At 30.0% G+C, this 22506-nt stretch overlaps 1 protein-coding gene across 1 annotated transcript in view; it reads right to left on the bottom strand.

The window, feature by feature from the left end:
• Positions 1-22074, bottom strand: part of LOC145313354 (uncharacterized) — a 102517-nt gene extending 80443 nt beyond the window's left edge. Inside the window, exon 1 of the mRNA XM_080152714.1 lies at positions 22001-22074. The gene's annotated coding sequence lies outside the window, so the exon portion shown is untranslated. The remainder of the gene's footprint in view (positions 1-22000) is intronic.
• Between the last annotated feature and the right edge of the window lie 432 nt (positions 22075-22506).

Genomic DNA, 22506 nt, shown 5'->3' with positions numbered 1-22506 from the left:
GGTGTTTATGTTTTTTGGTTACATAAAATGAATAAATTAAACTCAGTTGTGTTAAGAAGATGATTTGGTTGTTTTTTTTACTGTAGATTAACACTTTTTCATAATTCTAACACCAACAATATAAGCCCTTAATTCTATAATATGTAAAGCTGTATATATATATATTGTATAAGTACTCCTAATATGTATAAAGTATAAATAAGTGATCGTGATAAGAAGAACAAGAACGTTTACAGAAAATTTTAGCGAAGCTTTTAGAAAAAGTTATTCTAACATGGCACAAATAGGCAAGTATAAATGATATGAGGACAAAATAAACACTCTTGATGGTAGAGTAAAAGTCAATTTCATACATAGTCATACAAGTACAATTCTGGACAAGTAAATATTACAGGCTAATATTACATGCCCAACAGACATACCAACAAGGATGACTTATAGAGAAGCTTTGCTTTGAGCAAACCCCAGCAATAAGGAAACTCCATATTATGGCCAATTAATATTCATGTTATAGTGGTGAGCCATTGTTTTACAATTAGCCAACGACAACCCTACACCACTGTAAAATGGGCATAAAAAGAATTTAGGAGTTTTTAAAGAAAACTGCAATGTTTTCTGTCAATAATTAGCTAATAGTATATTTGATTAACAAAATCAATATTTTTTTTAAATTCTGTTAATTGTGTACTGGATATAGTAATAGGTATTTAAAAATCATATTCTTGATAATAAGGATATTGTTAAATAATTAATTTTCATTCGTTACATTTAATGAACTGTAAGAATTTAGGGTATGCTAACAATAGAAGTACTTCATTCATCTTTTAATTTTTTATATTTCATCTCAGTTTTACCCTTATAATGCTTGTTATACGTAGTTTAAAACGACCCAGCTTATATTGCTTGATTCATTTCTACAACAGACAAAATGAATTGAAATTGATGGCTAAAATCAAAATATTTCTTTTTTTTTTAGAATAGTGTATTTTTTAAAAATAGGTTGAAAAACATATTAACTTTAAAATAGTTTAAATCATTCAAAATTTGTCTATTTAAATTTTTAGAAAAATTTATTAACAAATTTAATTTTAATTGAACTCTAAGCACTTTAGAATGTGTTTCAATTTAACTGTAAAGCTAAAAATATCCTAATTTTAGAAAAATCATTTCAAGTTTGTTTTATTTTGAGATCTATCAACTGCAATGTACAGTATACTTCCAAGCTTTAAGTAATTAATAAATAAAATTTAAGGTCCAGTGTATTTCGACCTAACCCTATTTTAATGCGCCCCTATTAATCATACTTAGCCATTCATTTAATAATGTACTTAATTTTAATTCTATTTTATTGTGCATATGACAATCTATTTCAATCTTAATTTCCAATCTTAATTTCAAAAATTTTCAATCCAAGCTTTAAGTAATTAAATGTGTTTCTATTAATTTAGTAAAATCTGTAAATGGCAATAGTACTTTGATAAAAAATATATTTTTTAAATCATGATAAAATTTAGCCTATTTACTTGTAGATAGTAAAGAGAATACGTCATATCAATAACGTAGTCGCCCCTAAAGGCTAGGAACGCAGTAATGTAACAACTATTGACAAAAGTGTTATAAATTCTTTTTTCATGCCAAGTCCATATATACTCAAGTTTCATCAATTAACCCTAATTGCCTTTTAACTTGCATTAAGATGGTGCTAAAAAGGGTTACTGGGAGGATTGGGGGGTAGCAAAAAGGTTGCAATAGAGAGGTGGGAGAATAAACGCTCCTTATATAAAGGTTGCAGGCAGGCAGGGGGGGTTTAAAGGTGATTATCCTAGGATTAGAAGCAGAGTCCTACTGTGGCAAAAATTGGCGGAAACTGGCACGAGGCACAAATAGGCCTAACTTTGCCATAGAGATCAAGCCTTTAACATATTTTTATAACAAGAACAGTTATGCACACGAGAAGCACAAAAACTGTTTGCTGAAATTTTTATTTTAGTTTATAAAGTCAAATAAATACTCAATATTACATTTAGGATCTAAATTTTCTAATTGATAAAATCCTATCCATTCCTAAACCTTGCCAGGCCTCATACTAAGCTATCCTGAAAATGTAGTTCTCGTATAAAAGTGCTTTTTGAAATCTTAAGTTTTTTCCTATATAAATGATATGATTTATGTTTAAAGACTGTTTAAAAGTGGTGCAGAAAGTAACTGGGGAAATCTTATTTTAATTACCACTTCCCTGCCCTGATTCCCCATCACTCCCTAAAATCCCCCCCACTCCCTCCCTCTTCCTTTAACACGCCCAAACTTTTTGTGGCTTCCATTTATGAAAAGAGATAGATAGAGAAACGGTTCAAAACAGGGCTCGGCAGCCGTTTGTAAGCTGAAAGGACGTTACATAACTTTTAAAAACCAACAGATATCTGAACCTGTTCCAAATATGGAAACCTGTTCATTAAATAAATTTTATAAGCTCCCAATGGGTCAGGTTTAAATTGGCAGCTAATGCCCGGCTGCCGAGCCCTGGTTAAAAAATGCATTTAAGTAGATATTCATGCTTTAACTCCATCTCAACAATATAAGTAGGTCATTATGAATACATACATATTAAACATATTACTGAAGATCAAAAATCAAATGAGAAAACCTAACCTAGTCCTCAAAAAAATAGAGCTGCACTATTGATGCCTCTATACTTAACATATGTCCCACTCTTATTATTAAGATTGAATAGCTAAAATAATAAATCTCACTTATAGAATTACTAAAAATAAAGATCTTATCTTACCCCCCTAAAAGCCTAATATTTTTTTTTGTCTTAGCCTATTAGCTATTAGGATTCTAACTCATAAAGTATTTGTAGTCCTATATGGTAGCATGCAACTTTGAAAGGACAGGGTCAAGGCAGCTCAAGAAAAGTTATGGAGGAAAAATATCTTTTTCTTTCGGTGACATATTCCTGTCACTTATGGGATTTAAGGTCAAGTGTCTTTGGACCAAACCCCATTATTATCCTCCCCTATTAATCATACTTAGCCATACATTTAATAATGAACTTATTTCTAATCCTATTATATTGTGCATATGACAATCTTTTTAAATCTTAATTTAAAAAATTTTCATTAAGTTGACAAAATAAATTAGAAAACAGACTTAAATAAAATTAACAAGAACATTTCTTTTCATAGGCAGCACAGCAATATCAAGCGTTACAGTATTTTTAAAGAACAGATATTCCAGTTACCTAACTAATTTAATGCATCCGCCAATAAACAAGGAATTAAAGTAGGATTTTTTCAGTTATAGAGTAGCCTCACTATCAATAACAAGGAAAATTGAAATAAAAATGGTGCTCTTAAATAAGTTAGAATACATAGATTTTAAATGCCTTTTCAAGTGTGAACCCATAGCAAATTCGACAATTTTCTTTATTTTAACTAGTGAACCATAATCCACCCCCCATGGAATAATTTTTTTAAAAAAATGTGGCATTAAAGTTCATATCTTTCCTATGTTGTAAAGGCCCTTTTTTCTAAAATAATCTTGAAGGGGGTGGATTGTGGTACAGATATACCTTGGGGGGAAATTACCGAATTCTTTCAGTCTAGAGGCGTGACAAAATCAATTAAATGAATGGGGACAGGATAATTAAAAATGTGGGTTGTCTAATGACCGCAATGACCACAATTCCTGTGGTTATATCTTCACCGATCTACAATATTTTTCAAGCCTTGTATTCTAGAGGGGACAAAAAGTGTTAAATGAGGTGCTCCAAGGTTCAATACAAGGTTCAGTTTTACTAAAAAAGTTTGTTAATAATGATTTACTTACGTTAAATAAATGCCTATACGATATCCAAATAGATATACATAGTATACCTTTTTTCCACATGGATCAACCTAAATCGTGGTTGGAAGTTTTATCAATTTTTGTGATTTTGACACCTTAAAGTTATTAAATTGACAATAATCAATTAAGAAACTGATAATGAACTGAACCTTTTCTAGAATTTATCAAGTAAAAAGTGCCTCCCAATTGTAGGACAAGTAGCTAAATCCAGCCCACACTGTAAAAAATATTTTGATTTATTACTTTTCTATCTAAATCACAAAATGCAAGTAGTAAAAGTACACTATAAAGTTTCAAAATTAAACTCTTAGTTACAGCCAGAAAACTCCAAATAGTACCATAAATTACACATATCAAGAAAACAAAAACCGTAATAGAAAAAAGACAATTATTTTTGGAACATTTTTTACAGTGCAAAATTGACTACAGGCAATAATTTTAAATGTGATCGTTTAGAAACTTAATTAGCCAGAATAAAACATTACATTATTTCTTAACTGGATATAAAACAGCAGTCTTATAATAGTCCTACAGGAATTCAAATGAAAAAGTTAGGCATAAAAAAGAAGTTATTTATCGTATCGTATTATAGCTTTCCGTAGATATTAAAATGAAAAATTATAATATTAAAATCGGGGCTAACCAAACAGGTATATTTTTTTGTAATGCACAAATTGTCAGTAATACAATACTACACATGATTTTTCAGCATGGCTGAAAACTGGTTCTAATCCAGTATATATTAACCGGTTTCGAAGCCATACTGGAAAACTAAATTAAATTTCTGAAAAATATGACTTATGTAACTAAGGATTTTGAATGTATTACTCCAACAATTTTAATCTGCATTCTAAAATAGTTTTTTTTTATCGCATCGTTTTATAGACAGCTTTCCGCGGATATAAAAATGAAAAATTAAAAGATTTAAGCTAGTTTTACTGGCTCCGAGTGGTCAAAGGCCCGGGCTAACAAAACTGGTAGAAATTTTATGATTTTTAATTTTAACATTATTGGTAGAAAATTTTCCGTAATACGATGCTATACATAAATGATTTTTCAGTATGGCTGAGATCCGCTTCTAATCCAGCGGATATTAATCGGTTTCGAAGCAATATTTAAAAAAAGTTTTTTGTTAATTCAAACTGGTAAGGGGAAGGGGGTACTATACCATCCATCCATTGTTCCATCTCTGTATCCCTGACAATAATAATAAATTAAGAATCTATCCGTCTAGTCTAAAAATGCACAAAAATATCAACATGGTAAATGATATAATTAATAATAAAGTTGCTACAAACTAATTCAAAGAAACTGATATACTTGATTAATCATTTCAAAACTCTCATTGGGATATTCAATCATTTTTAGAGCTGTGCACTTCACACGAAATAGGGATAATGCGTCTCAAAAAAAATTTGTCTCAATCTCTTCTGATATACCTTTTTAAGCATTTCTAAGCATCATGTTATTGTCTAAAATGATTAGAAATATTTCTTTTTTGACAGGTGAAAAAGTATTGGGTAAAACTGTCTTCATTTAGTTGTTTTATCCCTAACATTTTTTTTTGCCAAGTCGGCTAGTCAAGAAAATAAAATGAAAAAACTGATTTTCTTACAACTGTTAAGATATGATTATGCAATATAAGTTTGAAATATCTTACATGTGCAGCTATTCTAAAACATTCCATATATGTATGTCTTTGCAATTCTTTTCTGCAAGAAAAAGAAACTAATATCATTAATTAAGAATTACTGTTTAATTAACAAAATTTAATTGCTAAAAAAAAGTTTTTTGACCTTGTTATTTTCAATTTAATATGTACTTTACTAAAGATTTATTGGACTGGTAAACTCAGGGTTATAGGGGATGGGATAATGAACGGTAAATTGATGTACCTTTCCAATTAGAATTTACAAAATTAACCTTTAAACAGATAAAAATTATTGTTTGACAACCCAATAAGGCTAATGAATGGTGGGATGAGTTTACTAGAATTTAGTGCAGTCTATATTCCAGTGTGCCCTCCCTTCCTCCCTGGCTGAACTGTTTATTAATTAAGTAAAAGAGTTAAGGTGTGCGCAGTAACATTAATGGTTACCATTGTAGGCGCTATACATTAATTATTTCTCTTTTTAAAACTAAATTGTGTTCATCTAATATAACTAAATTAGCTATTCAAAGTGCAATGCTAAAAACATGAAAAAAATGAATTCTATAAAAATGTTAGGTATTAAACCTTTAACAGCAAAAAAATAATAAGCAAAATTGGTTCTAACTGTATAATATGCCCAATAAAAAACAAGATAGTATTTTTTTTACTTTTTCTAGTATCAATCTGTAAATAGTTTTACTATTCTTAATGGAAATTTACCAATGCCTTGCAATTGTCCAATTAATATTAACAAGCAATTTTTGTCAAAATTGGTTTTGGTAATTTTGTGAGAATACTCCCCCCCCCCCTCCCCCTCCAAAATGTTCCTATTGGTGTGGTGGAACTATCAGTCACCGCCAACGCAAATCAAATTGAAATTAACAGGAAGCTGGAGCTATATCAGTCTATATAGCCAGTACATACACACACGGGTCGGCAAAAAAAAACATAATTGAAAATTTCCCGCGAAAAAAAATTGAAATTATTGCGCGGCATTTTTTTTGTGTGCAAAGTTTGCATTTTTTGGTATAAACAAAGATAATTTGCAATTTTAAATTTAGTGAATCATTGCGTATAATCTATTGCAAATATAAGATAAAAAAAGTTTGTTTTACAGCAAACTCAATAATTTGCATTTCTGCTTTTAATGCTTTTAGACACAGATAGGATAGGTTAGGTTAAGTAAGTTCCACAGCAGTAGAAAGAATCCATCTAAGATAAAAAAAATCAACCAAATTCTTTACACAAAACTGATCAAAACTCAAATATTAGCAGGAAAACGAAGGAGTGTATAAATTTTGTTTAGAATTGCAGAAGTAATACTCATATTTCCTGTCTTCCTCATGTGTCGCGTTGAAAGCATTTCCTACTCTTTTAATCTAAGCAAATTTACCAATGTTTTGTGTAAAGGTTGGCATCAGAATTGATTCTTTATATTTAAGCCCAACTAATTGGGATTTAAAAATAAGGAAAAACTAACCTTCCTCTAACTTTACCTAAATTAAGAAAGAAATCATTCTTAGACAAAAACTATTTCTACATATTTTATCAATCAAGAGGCCAGTACCTTAATTCATTAGAATACCTTTTAAAGTTCCAAAAATGTGAATAGTTTACAAAATTTAGATATATTATTTGTTTTAATTTAAGGATTTTGCAGTTCGAGACAGAACTGAAAAACGGTGAGACACTAATTAATCAAAAAGGAAGGGGCTGCTTCTTACACTAGCCCCCAAAGTTTTATACTAACGGTTTCTTTTTCGTTAGCCTAACAACTTAAGGTAGTAATGAATTTTGATTTGTTGGTTCATTATGTAGTGTAATAAGGGGTAATTTTCTGTATCATCATTGGGGATGTACATCAATTTATCGAACAATGTCTTATCTCTTTAGATCCCTGCTAATTAATAGTTTAGTCAGACTGTAGTGTCGGATATGACTGGCTAATTTTCTTCATAAATTCTATACTCCTGCGACATCATGAAATTCAAAATAATTTAATTTCCTAAACAATGTACTGTTCATTTTATTATATTATATGGAGCTTCAAATTCGTCCCAGGATGGTTTTAGGCTATTTTATTTTCAGATTAAAATCTTGGGATGGTTTCAGGCTATTTTTCTGCCCTTTCATACCCTTTCTAATATAGAGCTTCTAGATGCTAAGGGCGCGAACGCTAGTTTCATATAAAATACATTCAAATGTATTTTATTATTCATTCTAATTTTAAATAAAGCCAAATTCAAATTTTAGTAATCATTATTTCAAACCAAAACATAACAAGATCAATTATGTTCATAAAAAGCATAGACATTAACCAATATTAACATTGTAAATAACAGAATAGTTAATGCCAGTAACAGTATAACCAATTGAGCATTTAGTATAGTTAGAGTGAGATATTTTTTTGGGCGCGTATCATAAAAATAACACTGAACAGAAATTAAAGTAGAAATGATATTGGTCTAGATTCTCTAAAAACTCTCCTTAAATCCAATTTTAATTATTTTAAGGACTATTTTCTGTAAACCTCAATCTAAAATATTTGTTAATTTTGGAATAAGATAATACAGAAAATTTATGTGTTTCCTAAATATATATCAAACAGAGGAAGTGAAGCTTTTCCGTTGTTCCAAGAAATTGATATGTGCACTTAGTGAACATAATTCTTGGTTAGTTTTTATATTGGGGTACAAAATTCTAAAACTAATTTTTGAGAAACCTTTTAAATGACATCAAAGAAATTGAGATAAATTAGTTCCTTTTAGGCAAGAAAATTTATCATGAGTAGTAGGAGTGCCTTGTCCATAAAAGCTTAAGATAAACCAATAAATAATGGATCTTAAGACAAAAGTTGTTTAATTAAAGTGCCAGTTGTCATATCTAGGCTAAAATTGTAGTAAATTTTGTAATGAAGTTTTTTGCCTATTTTTTTTACCTAAAAATCATTTTAAAATTTTTTATATATTCTAAGTTGAAAGTACAGAGATAAGTAGAATGTATTTTCAGATAACTGAGCCCCTGAAAAGAAGTACGAAAAAGATGTAAAACAAACACAAAATGTCATTTACAGTAATTTTTATATCTTGTGTCACGCTAAGCCATGCCCCCCCCCCCTCAACTATCCCATCCCCCCCTGTCCCCTAAAATTTTCAATCAAGGTTCAAAATGATGTTTGGATTGGTAAAGGAATTTGATCTTTTGATCTTTTAGAAACAAGCACTTCAGAAATTAACAGAAATTAGCCCCTCTCAGCTTACAGTCCAAGTGCCTAAAGGTTTATAATTTAAAATGTTAAGAACACGAACAACAAACTTTTTTCCCTTGAAAACTTTTATTTTAGAGGTATTTTAACTTTAAAAGAAACATTAAATTAATGAAATACTGGTATATTCTTACATTTCACATGAAAATATTATGTTTTTCCTTTTCAGATTAAAACCAAGTTTTTCAGTACAAAAGCGTAATCTAAATGGACAAAACTCCGTATCAGATATTTGATATATCCATCCATCTAATCATTTTGTCTTCTTTTCAAATCAGAGAACCAATTTATCATTTATCCTTCCCTATTCTTTACACTTTTATGCACTCTAAAAAAATGTTAACACTAAACTTTTTACAAAATTTTCCAACATGTCTTCGTATGCGCAACATAAAAACAATTTTTTAACCGTAGTAAAAACATGTATATCTCATGTTATATGGAAAGTGAATAAAGAATCATAGGATTAATCAATGTATTATTGCCTAAATAAAATTAATTAAACCTATGAATATCTTATTTTTCTAGTTATGCGGTATTTTTTTTTTACAGTGCTGCATAATATATTACAGATACTAAGATTTGAAAACCATTATATCTGTACAAAATATACATTTTTGGGCTCCTTTCCATTGTATTAAAAAACTTTAGGTATTTAAAAAGTCTATTAAAAATCATCCTTTACTTTTCTATATAATTAAGTATAGTAATCAAATCTAAGGAAAAATTGATGAATTTTTATGAATAAAATAGATTAATAATGACCCAAAATGATCTTTGCAGTATGGCTTCGAAACTGATTTATATTCGCTGCATTAGATCCGGGAATCAGGCCTTCCTGAAAAATCATGTATAACATCGTAATATAGTCAATTTTCCACGTTTATTAAACTAAAAATCATAAAATTAAACAAGTTTTGTTAGCCAGTGACTTCGATCCCTCGGGGCTAACTTTTTTTGGAAATATGTCTATAATACGATGCTATGAATAACCATTAAATGTTGACAACAAAACTATAACCTTAAATAATCTGAGATTATCTTACTCTAGAAAATTTGACTAAGATTTTATGATAATGAGGGATAATTTTAAGAAATAAAAAAAAATGAGAAAAGCCTTAATTTGTGGCTAATAAGGATAATTTTCACTAAGCCGCCATTGTTTTGTCTAATGGCTCAATCCCAGACATAGACACACAGATAGACAGACAGACATTAAGGCAAGAAAATCAACCAAAAAGCTTAGACAAAAAAGTGGCAAAAAAGCTTTGAAAATGAACTCCGGGCGATTGGGAAGTGTTTGCCCTAGAGGGAAGCTAACAAGATCTTATGAACCAGTCATTCTGTTACACTTTTTACAACTAAAAACTTTAATAAAAACAGCCTGACAGCTACAGGGTTACCCCCTTATTATCAGTCTAGCTTTTTAAATAGATTTTACTTGTGAATATGGTTTGCATTTCAGAAATACAGGGATAGGCTTATGGAAGAATATTTAATCTGTCTATCTATTCAGAAAATATAATGTATGAAAAATATATGGTTTAATCGAGGAATCTAAAGTGATAGGACAATGGCTGATAAAATGATATACATCCCCAATGAAGATACATAAAATTACCCCTTCTGTAGATTAAAATTATTGGTTGAAACGTTTGAACACTTAATTAACCAACCAATCAAAGTTCACTAAGTTGTTAAGCCAACAAATAAGAAAACGTTATTATAGGACCTTGGGGACTAGTGTAAAATCAGCTCATTTTTCCCTTTTTCTGGGTTTGATCTGTCTTATTATTAAAAAAATAGACTTCCATCTGTAAAAACTGTCCATATTTTAAAAGATAACCAAATGACAAATTTATTTATAGAGTATCTTCGCTACTTTGTATTAATAGATGCATACATATTACATATTACAAATGTGCCTTCAAATGCATAGGAATTCCTTAGAAAAACACTGCATGGTCGCAACTTATCCCCCCCAGGCCCTCTCCTCCCTGCCACGTATTCCCCCCCTGCCCAACCCTTAACATCTTCAAAGATAAATTAAAGGGCTCTGTATGAGTGTGTGTGTGTGCGTGTGTTTTTGTGTGGGTGTGTGTGGTGTATGGTAGAGGCACAAAAATGCATCTCAGGGTTAATAAAATAAGGAAAACATTTAAAATCAACAAAACAAAAAATAGCTTTTTGTTTTTAGTAAGATTATATTATTTTTTTTTTAAATTCTTACTCTCTGTAAATGGATGTAGACTAATCATGGATATATGACAGGAAAAAATTATTGTCAGCTTAGGTTGCTAACATGGAACTCGTTTATTGGTCAGTTCGTTCATCAAGTTGAAGGGGAGGAGATGGGTTAAAGGGAGTTGAAGGGGGTAATCGTTATTTTAGCATTATGCAAGTCTCGCTTTATTATAGAACATGAAAATCTGGTGTAAGATTCAATTAATAATATATTCACCATTTCTCAGTAAAATATATAAAGCTATGCATAATCGATTAATTAGAATTGAAGATGCATTATTAATGCATAAACCCGAATAAATAACTATGATAGCAGGCAGTGCAATACTGTGCAATACCTAACTAATTCTTTCAAATAACAACCTCAGATATTTTCAAACATTTCAATTTAAACAGTCAGAAGAATCAGATTATTGTTCTTATAAGTAACACTATGTTGCTCAATAGTTGAATATTTGGGATTTTTATTTTGAAATTTGGTACTTCCTTAAAATAATATCAATGAGGTGCTTTTCTACATACATAATACTCTTTTTGTTGTAATCATCCAATCTTTACTCATTTAAGCACCATGTCTTTTTATTTATAAACCAACTGAAGATTGTTTGACATGAAACACCGTGTATTTGACTTATCAAATAAAAATAACTTGTTTGATCACTCTATGCTATCCTATTATATAAAGTAGTAAGCTTTTTTTGTCTGTATCAAAAGATCTCTCTAACGGATGAACCGATATGGTTCTCTTTTACAATTAAGCTTTTTATAGGTTCAGATAGCTTAAGATTTCGATAACTACTTAACCATAAGCTGTTTAATATTTTAACCTAAGTTTTGTTTTGGGCTATTTTCCTATTTTAATTACGTATTCGAATACAGAGTTCCTAGATGATAGGAGCGCAGCCGCTAGTAATCTACATTTGAGCTAAAGGATTAACAATTTCAGCAATCTATGCTTTTAGTTGTTTTTAAAATTGGTCTTTGTTCAAGGAAGTAATTCTTTTATTATTATTCATATTTAAACTTTATTAATATTTTTTTTATTAGGTCCTATTAGTATTTATCTTGGTGCACTGAAATAATATTAGTGGCATGTTTACACAAACCTTTGAAACATATATTTAAAGGGACTCTCTTTTTAAGTAAAACAAATTAATCCAAAACCAATAATGAAAGAGATTTTAAGAAATATATTTTGACGGCTATCATCGCTGAACATTACTGTACGCCGCTAATCTAAACTTGCTTGCAGTCCTCTTGTTTAGAACCAGACCGCGGCAAGCGAATTTAGTCAATAGCGATGCACAGCTGTGTAATACAATCCGTAAGGTTGTAAGGCGATGTGTAAATTAAAAAATTTTAAAGGGCTTCGCGATCTCATGAATACAAAGATTTATACTTTCTGTTAAGATGTTTTTTAACAAGGAGGGTCCTTTTAATATTTGTAACTAGTTATAAACGTGTTAGTAAACTATTTCTCACGCAACTATATTCCTTCCTTTTAAAATAAACAAGGATAATCATGCACAGAGGAAAAAGTGCAATTATAATTAGAGAATATTTAAATTCTTTTGAAAATAATCAATTAATATTAAACAAACAAAACAATATTTTGTCTATATATTTTTTCATCAACATAAATAATTTTGTCTATATATTTTTTCATCAGTATAAATAATTTCTTGTTAATTTCTTTATTGACAACATCTCAAAATAATTTATTTATTATAATTTTTAAATGACTAATATTTTGGGGCACAAATTTTGTATTTATGTGCGTTTACACAACAAATCAAATTTATTGAATTTGAATTGTCTGGTATTTTATTTCAATGTCCAGACAACTAAAATGAAGAGTAGCTGCGCTACCCAAAATCTAAAATAGAGAAGTCATGAAATTAAGGCAGCTTCAACTCTAAAAGGCGTTTTGACTGACGACGTTAAAACAGTTAAAAATGAGTGTCTGGCTACTAGGCCTGTCTCACCCCTCCCCCTCATTCTTCCCCTTCTACTGTCCATTTTTGATAATTCCACATTAAATGTATAATATCCTTCCTTACCCTTTCTGTATAAAAATGGGTTGCCTAGACTTGTTTTTAAAGACATGCCTCCTTCTCCCTCCCTCACTGTCTCCCTCTCTCTCTCTCTGTCTCTCTCACTCACTCTCTCTCTCTCTCTGTTTCTGGACTAAAATATAAACTTGACTGCCAACAATGGATATGGAATACGTGGATATTGTAGAAGATTCTCGCCTACCCTGATAAAATGTTTCTCCCAGCTGGCTAATATAACCATACTTCCCACCATCTCTCCCATATTACTTTATCCCATCCAATCGCCTAACCAAGGAGGAATGTATTGACCAATATCCGAAGACTTTATTAACAACCTAAATTGACGATGAAGATTCCCCTTTTTCACAATATCCACGTGTTGTATATCCATTCTGCCAACATTTTGGTTTGCGTCTTTTTGAAGCTCTACAAAATAATAATCAGGCTATCCTTAGGTCCAATTCTTAAAATATTTGCAGTTTAAAAGTTGTAACAAGCGCACCTACTCTATAACTATGGGTTGTATGGTCAATAACACAAATATTTAGAGCATAATTGTTTCAGATACAAGAATCTCATGATCAAAAAATGAATTGAAATGGCTTCATGACTAAATCTAATGTTGTTATTATGTAAACAATTTCACACAAACTTCTTTTTTCAGTTTCCATTCAAATTATTTCATTTTTTAAGTAACCGACCTAGTATCTATATATTATAAAAGCACACACACACACACACACTCATTTAAACATTGATTTTTTTGTTACCCTAATATGATAAGTATATGAAGACTAGACGCTGGGCAGACACACAAGGAGAAGGAATAAAAAGCATCTAGGCTAGTATTTATGAGAACTAAGGACAAAAACATGAGGTCTCTATACTGTTAGGGCTGGTAAGAAAATAAAGAGACAAAAAGCTTGTAGACAACGATGATTGGCCAATTTAAATTGTTACAAGAAATAGTTTCATAATAAAAAGGTGTCTTGTTAAGATGTTGTATCTGTATGATATCATACACAAAACATATATGTATGTTATAGTTTTAATAAAATAGAATTAGATTATTACATCATTATAAAAATTTAAGCTTTTTTTCAAGTTTAATTAAATGAAGTTTTGGCTTTAAAAAATAGTCAATTGGCTTTGTAAAAGATCTTCAAAATTTGAATAATATCATACTTGATTATTAAAACTTCTTTCATACATTATTTTGATAATTCAAGGAGTAAATGTATCAATATAATGTTGATGGTTCCACTAACTTATTGCCAATATTTAAAGAACACGCCTCTGATCTTTCATGTAAAATTAACCTCAAAAATTGGAATGTTTACATAAGTAGGGCTTTTTAGAAATTTAATGTTTTTTCATACGTAGAACTTTAGCTAGTTTTGCTTTAAATCAAGATTGACCATTCCAAAAAGCCATAAAAGTAGTAATATTAAATTAAAGTAAGTATAAATTGAAAAACTAAATTTATTACTTCCACCCCCCCCCCCTCCCACACATACACTTCCCTCATTCTAAATCCAAATCCGCAAAGGTTTAAAAGAAATTTATGATAATTTAGCGCATTAACTCAGCTGGAAACTTGGACTTGCAAGTTGTAACACTAAATCAGGGATAACAAGCAGCTAGCAGCCGCCACAAACCGCTAGAATGGCAAAAAACAGAAGCCACTGAGAAGTTAAGTTGCTGAGTCAGCAATGTCAAACAAAAAATCTTAATGCTAAGAGAATTACTAATGGGAAAATTTAATAATTTAATTCTAAAGATAATAAAAAAAAGCAATTTCAAACCAAATCCAATTTTGAAGTGCTTTTCAGTTAATTGATTTGCTTTGCAATTAAGAGACCTTATATCAGAATTTTATAAAACATAAGAAACTTAAAAATTGTCAAATTTTATTATGTGTTTAAATTTACATTCAAACAATTTTGACAAAAAAAAACATCTTCAGCCTTTTGTAGAAATGGCAACGCCCTTAAAGTCACTTTAAGTGCAGATGACGATCCCTGTTCCGAAATCAATCAGTCAGTCAAAACACGTAAATCTCATTTCAATTCAATTTAGCAAACTTCATGGTGAAGCAAGCTAAGCTATTTCACCCCTCAGTAAAAATCTCCTATAAATTGTTTCGTCCTCCCTCTATTTTAAACTGTTCCCACATAAGTGTTCAAACATCTTAGCAGATAAGAATAGAAAAGTATTATGTAATCCAACGAGATTTTCATGTAATCACTAGGTGAACCACACACACACACGAAGTCATAACCCCAGCGGGGCTTTCTATTCATTACTAAGACCAATAAACTCATTTGATCACTTCGCTTTTTTTTTTTAAGAAATGCCTTTTTTTGCAGATGTGAATTCACACCCCACATACGCCACCAAAATACACTTTTTGGTTAAGTTTGCGGTTAGAAAAACATCAATACACAAAATTTGTTATGAATTTAATATGCAAATAACCAATTTTAACAATCTGTTTTGGAAAACTAAATGGAATATCCGGCTTAAAAGTTACCAAAGTCATGTAGGAAAAGAAATCATTAAAATGTTTTATTAAAAATGTTACCATAAGTAAGATTTAATACCAGTTGAAATGCTGAAAATAGTTATGTTCTCTTAAACAGATAAACTTTTTAAAAGAACTTAAATAGAGAGTAGGCCTTTGAAGAGCAAAAAAAATTATAGAAAAAATTTCTTTTGTGAATTAGGAGCTCTTAATGTTCAAACACTAACCAACAATCGAAAGGATTTATATGGTAGAGGGACAAAGTGACTCAAAAATCAGCCATGTAACGTCATAAAAATGAGGGATAATCCATTTCTTTTTTAGGGGTTTTCCTTCCCACATCTCCTCTCATCTCCCTCTTTTTTATGACGTCACATGCTGATTTGTTAGTTACTTTGTCCCTCTACTTCATATGCATCTAAAGTCATAAACAATTACCAAATTAGGTATAGCTAAAATATAAAATTAATAACATGTTAATTTATTCCTGTATAAGTATGAAATAAAATCTGTTATCACTAATTGATATTTGGGTTCTGACCTTTCAAAATTGAGATGTTATAATATATTGTTTGTTGCCACGGCTTAATTCTCGGCTAATCTCATCATAATAAAAGGTATTAGAATAAACATGGCTAATCTTTTTAAAAAGTGTGTCTTATGAGCAGCGTAGCTAATATACAACTAGGATAGGTCCGTAGGTCTTAGTAAACTTTCTAAATTAGCCATCTTGTTTATTGACAGGTTCTTAAATTTAAAAGATAAATTGATAAACCTAGGGATGTAAAGGGAGAAAACAATGGCCGCTAAATTGACGTAAAGCCCCAATGATGACACAAAAATTTCAAATTCTGCAGATTGAAATTAGTGGTTAAAACGTTAGAACCCTCTACTTAATGAACAACCAATCAAAATTCACTAAAGTCCCCATAGTTCTCAAGCCAACGGAAAAGAAAACGTTATTATAAAACTTTGGGGACTAGTGTAATAAACAGCAAATTTTCCCTCTCATTCTCTCTCTGGCTTAACCTAAATAAGCTTTCTAATGAAAATATCATATTTAGAACACAGTATTCCCATCTTTTCTTTATTATCCTTGATTAAGAAGATGTAAATAATTGAAGCTTACTAATCAAATTTTCAAATATTACATATCAATGAATTATATTTCTATATCTAACTTCTTTATTCCCCTATCTCATGTAAAACTAGAAGGCCCTTTAAAGCGTTACAAGGTATAAGGCATTTGTTCTTAAAACATTTCTTTTTTTTAAAGTTTAGAAATATGTTCTTCTTTAGTAAACTTCACTCTAAGACTCCAGAAGGGGGAGGGAAAATAGCCTAAAACCAAAAAGATTTTTTTCCTGGAAAGCCAGCCCTAATATGATAAGTGAGATCTCAAATCATTTTATTTTGAATAATGAGAATACAAAAAAAGTCTAATTGGATTTTCGCCGACCAAAATGTTATTTACCGTTATGGTTCTCCTTCATAGATCCTGGTAAGGTTTAGAACTACTTTGAGGTAAAGTTTCAAAAACTTCGCAAGAAAAGTCGCCTCTAGAAAAAAAATGACCCAATCCCCCATAATTTTTTTTACAACTGTTTAAGCCTTTAATTCTCTGATTTTTTTCCAGGCTGATTGAATGATAGGTCGAGAATGTGCAAAATCATCGCAGCACTAATGGCCAGTTGTTAGTGTGAGCATTATTAGATAATGAGTTTCAAAAATACACTCACAGGCTTCAACAATATTAATGACAGCCTATGAGTAGTGAAAAGGGTAAAAGGGGGAGCTCTTTGCAGAAGTGAAACTTTTTTTCGTCTGTATCAAAGTTATTTTTTCGTCAAACAATTTTGATGTTAATCCTTAATGTCAATTGGTTGGATGAATGTATGAAAAAGTTGACGGACGAACATGTTTATCGCAGTAATAAACATTAATGATAGTATCTATTACTGCTATGTTAGCCGCGTGATCTTATTAAATAAAGTAAATTGCACAATAGCACTTCTTTGCTTTTAGTTGCAGGTATGTTTTTGATCTGCAAGCTATAGAATTTGAATGCTCGCATCCTTGTTAGAGTAATAGTTACAAAGAATGTTATATTAAAGAGCCACTCTGTAATATAGTTTTATGTTTGAGCAAGGTCTGATTAATAATGTGCATTTAGTATTAAATACCAAAGCCATATTGATTTTAATAAGTATCATAAAAAAATTTCATAGATGCTCGTTTCTTTAATGTAACCTCTTTCAGTTTCTTTAATCATGTCTCATTTACCAGTATTTCTTAGATTAAAAAATCAATTTTGAAATGTGACTTTTTCTAGCATTGAAATATTCAATATAAAGTGAAAAAAGACATTTAAAATTTGTTTTAACAACAATTATAACATAAACATAACTTCAAATTTTAATTTGCATAGTTTTTAAATAAAACCTTTGTGATGGAAACTAAATACTAGCCTATAAAGAAAGGCTCAACAGCCGCGCGCAAGAAACCTGTAATCCGTATGAGGATTGACAACTTTATATTTTAAAAATTGTCTTAATGCATAAACATGGTTGTAAATTTACAATCTCTCTGTTTAGGCAAATTTTAAAGGTACCAAGCGGGCTTACTTGCGACTGCTGATCTCCGCATTAAAGCTTAATCTATATTATTTTATATTACCACTTTAACCCTATGGGAACACTGATAAGGAAAGGTTGTGATCAAAGTTATATATCAGCATGAAACTATGGTCTGACCCTATTAGCTTGTTAACAGCTTTATGCATAAATAAATCTTCCAATAATTTTATATAATCTTAGATCATAATATTAAGCTTTTTTGTACTGTTTTGACTGAAAGAATTAAGAAACTTTTTTTCCATTTTACACAAATCTTATCTTATTTTTTGTACATTTTGATTTCATAACACATCCCAAAGGGTGAAGTGGAGTAATTTCAGGTATCTAAAGGGATAAGACAATGGCCAATAAATTAATCCCCAATCATGATACACAAAAATACTCCCTATGTACATTAATTAATAAGTAGTTGAAACATTTAATCACTCAATTTAATGAACCAACTAATTAAAATTCAATTAAAGTCCCCAAAGTTGTTAAGCTAACAAATAAGAAAATGTTCTCATAAAACTTTGAGGACTAGTGCAATAAACTACCAATATGCCCTCCCTCCCTAAGTTATTTAATTAAGATTTTTTCTAAATATAAGATTTTAATACAAAAAAGCTTCTAAGTTTAGTTTTCCCCTGCTCTATCCTAAATCAAACATTGATAGTATAACTTGTATGTGTTGAATGTTTGTTGATGTTATTAGAACCCCTGCCAGCATGTAACACATTTTAAGGATTTCATCATTTCATAGTGAGGTAAATAATATAACTTTTACAATCATAGGAATTCATTCTTATTAGCATAGACTAAAGAGAAAATACTATGTATATAATAGGCTATACTATTTTTAATCTAATTTAATATTCAAATTACTATACATTTGTACAAAAATTAGATACAAAACTTAAACTACAATTAAAAATCTTTCTATTTCTATTTTTAAATAAAAGTAAAATGAATTTGTTTAAAGCAGCTTTACATGACTTGTTGAAAATATTTTATTTGCAAAAATATCCCTAGTAATTTTGTGTCTAAATTATACACCTAAATAATATTTGGTGTACCTTTTCGGCGTTTGGTGAAGATTAGACCTTTTGTATTTCAATATAAAATACCTATTGTGGATGTTTCTGTGTTTGTATTATAATAGTTAAGAACATACTTGTTGAAATTATAATTCATGTCAATATCAAATATTTGAATTGAGTTATTTTACCTCAGATTTTTCCCTCCCTTTTTTGAGTTTAAATCTTTCAGTTTATGAAATTGAAACTTAGAATGTAAAATTAAAATATTTTATATTTAATCTCGTATATATTTTGACTGAAAAGGGTTGGATTCTCAGGCTAAAATAAAAGTTTTTTTACAAATTGTTAGATGCTACATACTAAAATTCAAATATCAAAACAGTCTGACAAATAAAAAACACGGCAAATCTGTAAATTTCAAGTTTTTAAAGAATGTATATATAAACGTGTACAAATTTGAAACGCCCTAAAAGGTGGAGATAAGCATAAATTTTGACTGGAAGACCTCGTGTTTGTGTGTGTTTGTACCATACCTATGGAATTTTTGTCCTAAAGCTACTCAAAAACTCGCAATGTCTAATATTTGAAAATATTTGCATTCCCAAAGAAATTTAGACATAAATGTTTTTTTCTCTTCCAATATCAATTGGATTTAAAAACTTTTACTTAATACATGATGTAAGGGCTACGCTAAGTAAAACCATTAAAAGGTTGTCCTGAAAATTACACCATGTTATTTAGCAGAGATGTCTTAACTATAAATTCAATAATAAATATTCAATAAGATTTTAAAAAGTTTCTCATGCTACTTTGTTAGGATACTATGGATACTAATTATGGATATGATTCTCCTTGTTTTTGCGTAACAATAATAAAATACAACTTTAAAGACATGTTTATCAGATGATAGGGAATGTTTGTTGATAATACCTGCACTATAGTTACCTAATTATAGGCCTTTTCTTAAGTTACATCTTTATTAAGATATTTTCAAATCCTATTATATAAAGTAGTAAGGTTTGTCTGTCTGAAGCTTAAGATCTCAGAAATGTCTAATATAATGATGTTTTGCTTTCTAAATGTCTAAGGTGTGGTTTTAGGCCATTTCCCCTTCTTCTTAAGACTAGGGGCGAAGAAACTTGTAGTACTTTACTGAATGAATATGCTTTTTAAGATATTCATGATTATATAAAATTAAGTTAAAAGAAAAAAAACTTTTAAAAATCTAAAAAGATATGCTTCTTTATAAAAATAGGTTTTTTTTCTTAAAGTTATTATCATAAAAACAAAAAACAGCTAAAAAATTCAAGAATTTCTTATGGTAAAGTTATATGCATGTTTTTTTATTTAAACTGTTGTGTAAAAATGTCTAAAGAATCTTAAGATGAAATTTAAACCCCCAGAAATGTGATAACTGATATGCTTTAGTTTTTAGCCACAAAGTTATGAGGAAGAGTTCCTCAAATTCTTTTCAATGTTATCTTAAAATCTTTTTCTTTATAAAAAGATAAAACTACATGGATGTATTTATATAAAAGCTGTTCAAATTTAAATTCCATGAAGATACCACATCCTTAAGTTTTTTCATCAATGGCTTTTTGTGTCAAATAACAAAAATATTTGCTTCAGTTAAAATATAGTCCATATAGAATTTTTTTGCGTTTAGTTTCATGTTTTTAATGAATCTCTCAGATACCAATTTTATCTTAGTTTTATTTTTAAATTCTGAGATGGTTTTAGTCTATATAAGGCAATTGAATGAAAAAACTAAATATTTATACAGGCAACAATTAAATAAAAACGATATGTCCTATATATTAAAATCTTGTAAAAAAAAACTCCGAAGAAATGTGTGAAAAAAAATATTTTTTTCTATTTTGTTAACTGATCAGATATACTTAGTATTTATAAGGCTGTAATAAATAGAAGAAACTAGCACCACCTACTTTTATTACCCCGGACTTAACAGAAACATGCATGTACCCATAAAACATATTTGAAGTCCTTTCCCTACTTAAAGCTTTTTTGACCGATAATATGATGAAAAGGTTATATTCTTTAAATCTACCATTGTCCTGCCTCTCCCCTCTGACCTAATAAATTCTAGCCACTAAACTTAAATCCTGCCAGGTTCTTTATGATATTCCTGAACCTAACTTAACTTTACACATAGAAGCTTTTAAAAGAAACTTAACGGGAGGGACCATTAGATGGCCGACTGGAAATAAAAGGGATTTATCGATAAAAAAAATATGACGTTTTTAAGGTTGATGTGTAATGAATAATGGGCAAGACAAGGGGCTGCTCCATAGTTGTTGTTTCTTTTAATAGCACCAGTTCCAATTTATCAATTTTAACGACCATTATTTAAACAAGATAGTGAAAATTATTTGCATAGGCCGCGGGTTCCAGCCCAGCCAATGCAATAATTATAAACATAATTTATCTTAACAACATATATTGTAAGTTATCAGCTGTCTAGCCACAATTTATTCTCAAAATGTATCCAGAGATATACCAACTTATCTGTGTTATACAAAAAGGTGTACCAGACTACTTTTTTGCACTTCGTCTCATATTTATCGTCACTTAAAAAATCACTTTTAGTTCATGGTAAATCACATTTTCAATGAATATAACCTAATTTTTGTGAAAATTAGACATATTCTTTCGAATAATATATGAGCAAGTTATTAATTTTAAAAGAAAAATATTTGCAAAAATTTTGGCAAATGCGGGAAAAAAAACATTAAACATTCCTTCTGTGTGGTGTTGTGCTCATATACTGACTGAAACTTGAATACAGGCGCTCAAAATCTTTATAGAATGCGGTGTTACTGCGGAATGTGTGAGTGTGTGAGCGGGCCTGTGTGTGTGTGTGTGTGTGCGTGTCCTGTGAATTTAGAATTCACGACGTTGGACGTCGTTCGATGGCTGCTTGATTTTGTGTGTGAGTGTGTGTGTGTTAATACGGAGTTGCTTTTAGAGTACTGTTGGTATGTAACTCCGTAATATACGGGGCGCAGCTATTAAGGCCTCCGAGACACACACACACAAATACGACGTATATGACACATACTATGGTGTGGTCAAATGACCGGAGTGTGACCTCTTGGCATCCGTTTCTTTCTTAACAAACTAGATTGTAAACATACATAGAATCGTAGCTCGAGACTTATCAGAAAATCAGACAAAACCATATTACAAATTAACTATTAAAAAAAATGAAAGTTCCATTTAAATATTCCTCAAAATTGTTGAATACGG

The sequence above is a fragment of the Acartia tonsa genome, chromosome 3, assembly GCF_053477335.1.
Source record: "Acartia tonsa isolate MP-2025a chromosome 3, ASM5347733v1, whole genome shotgun sequence".
Lineage (NCBI taxonomy): Eukaryota > Metazoa > Arthropoda > Copepoda > Calanoida > Acartiidae > Acartia > Acartia tonsa.
The sequence above is the reverse complement of the archived record's forward strand: the minus strand, read 5'-3'. Positions and strand labels throughout refer to the sequence as shown.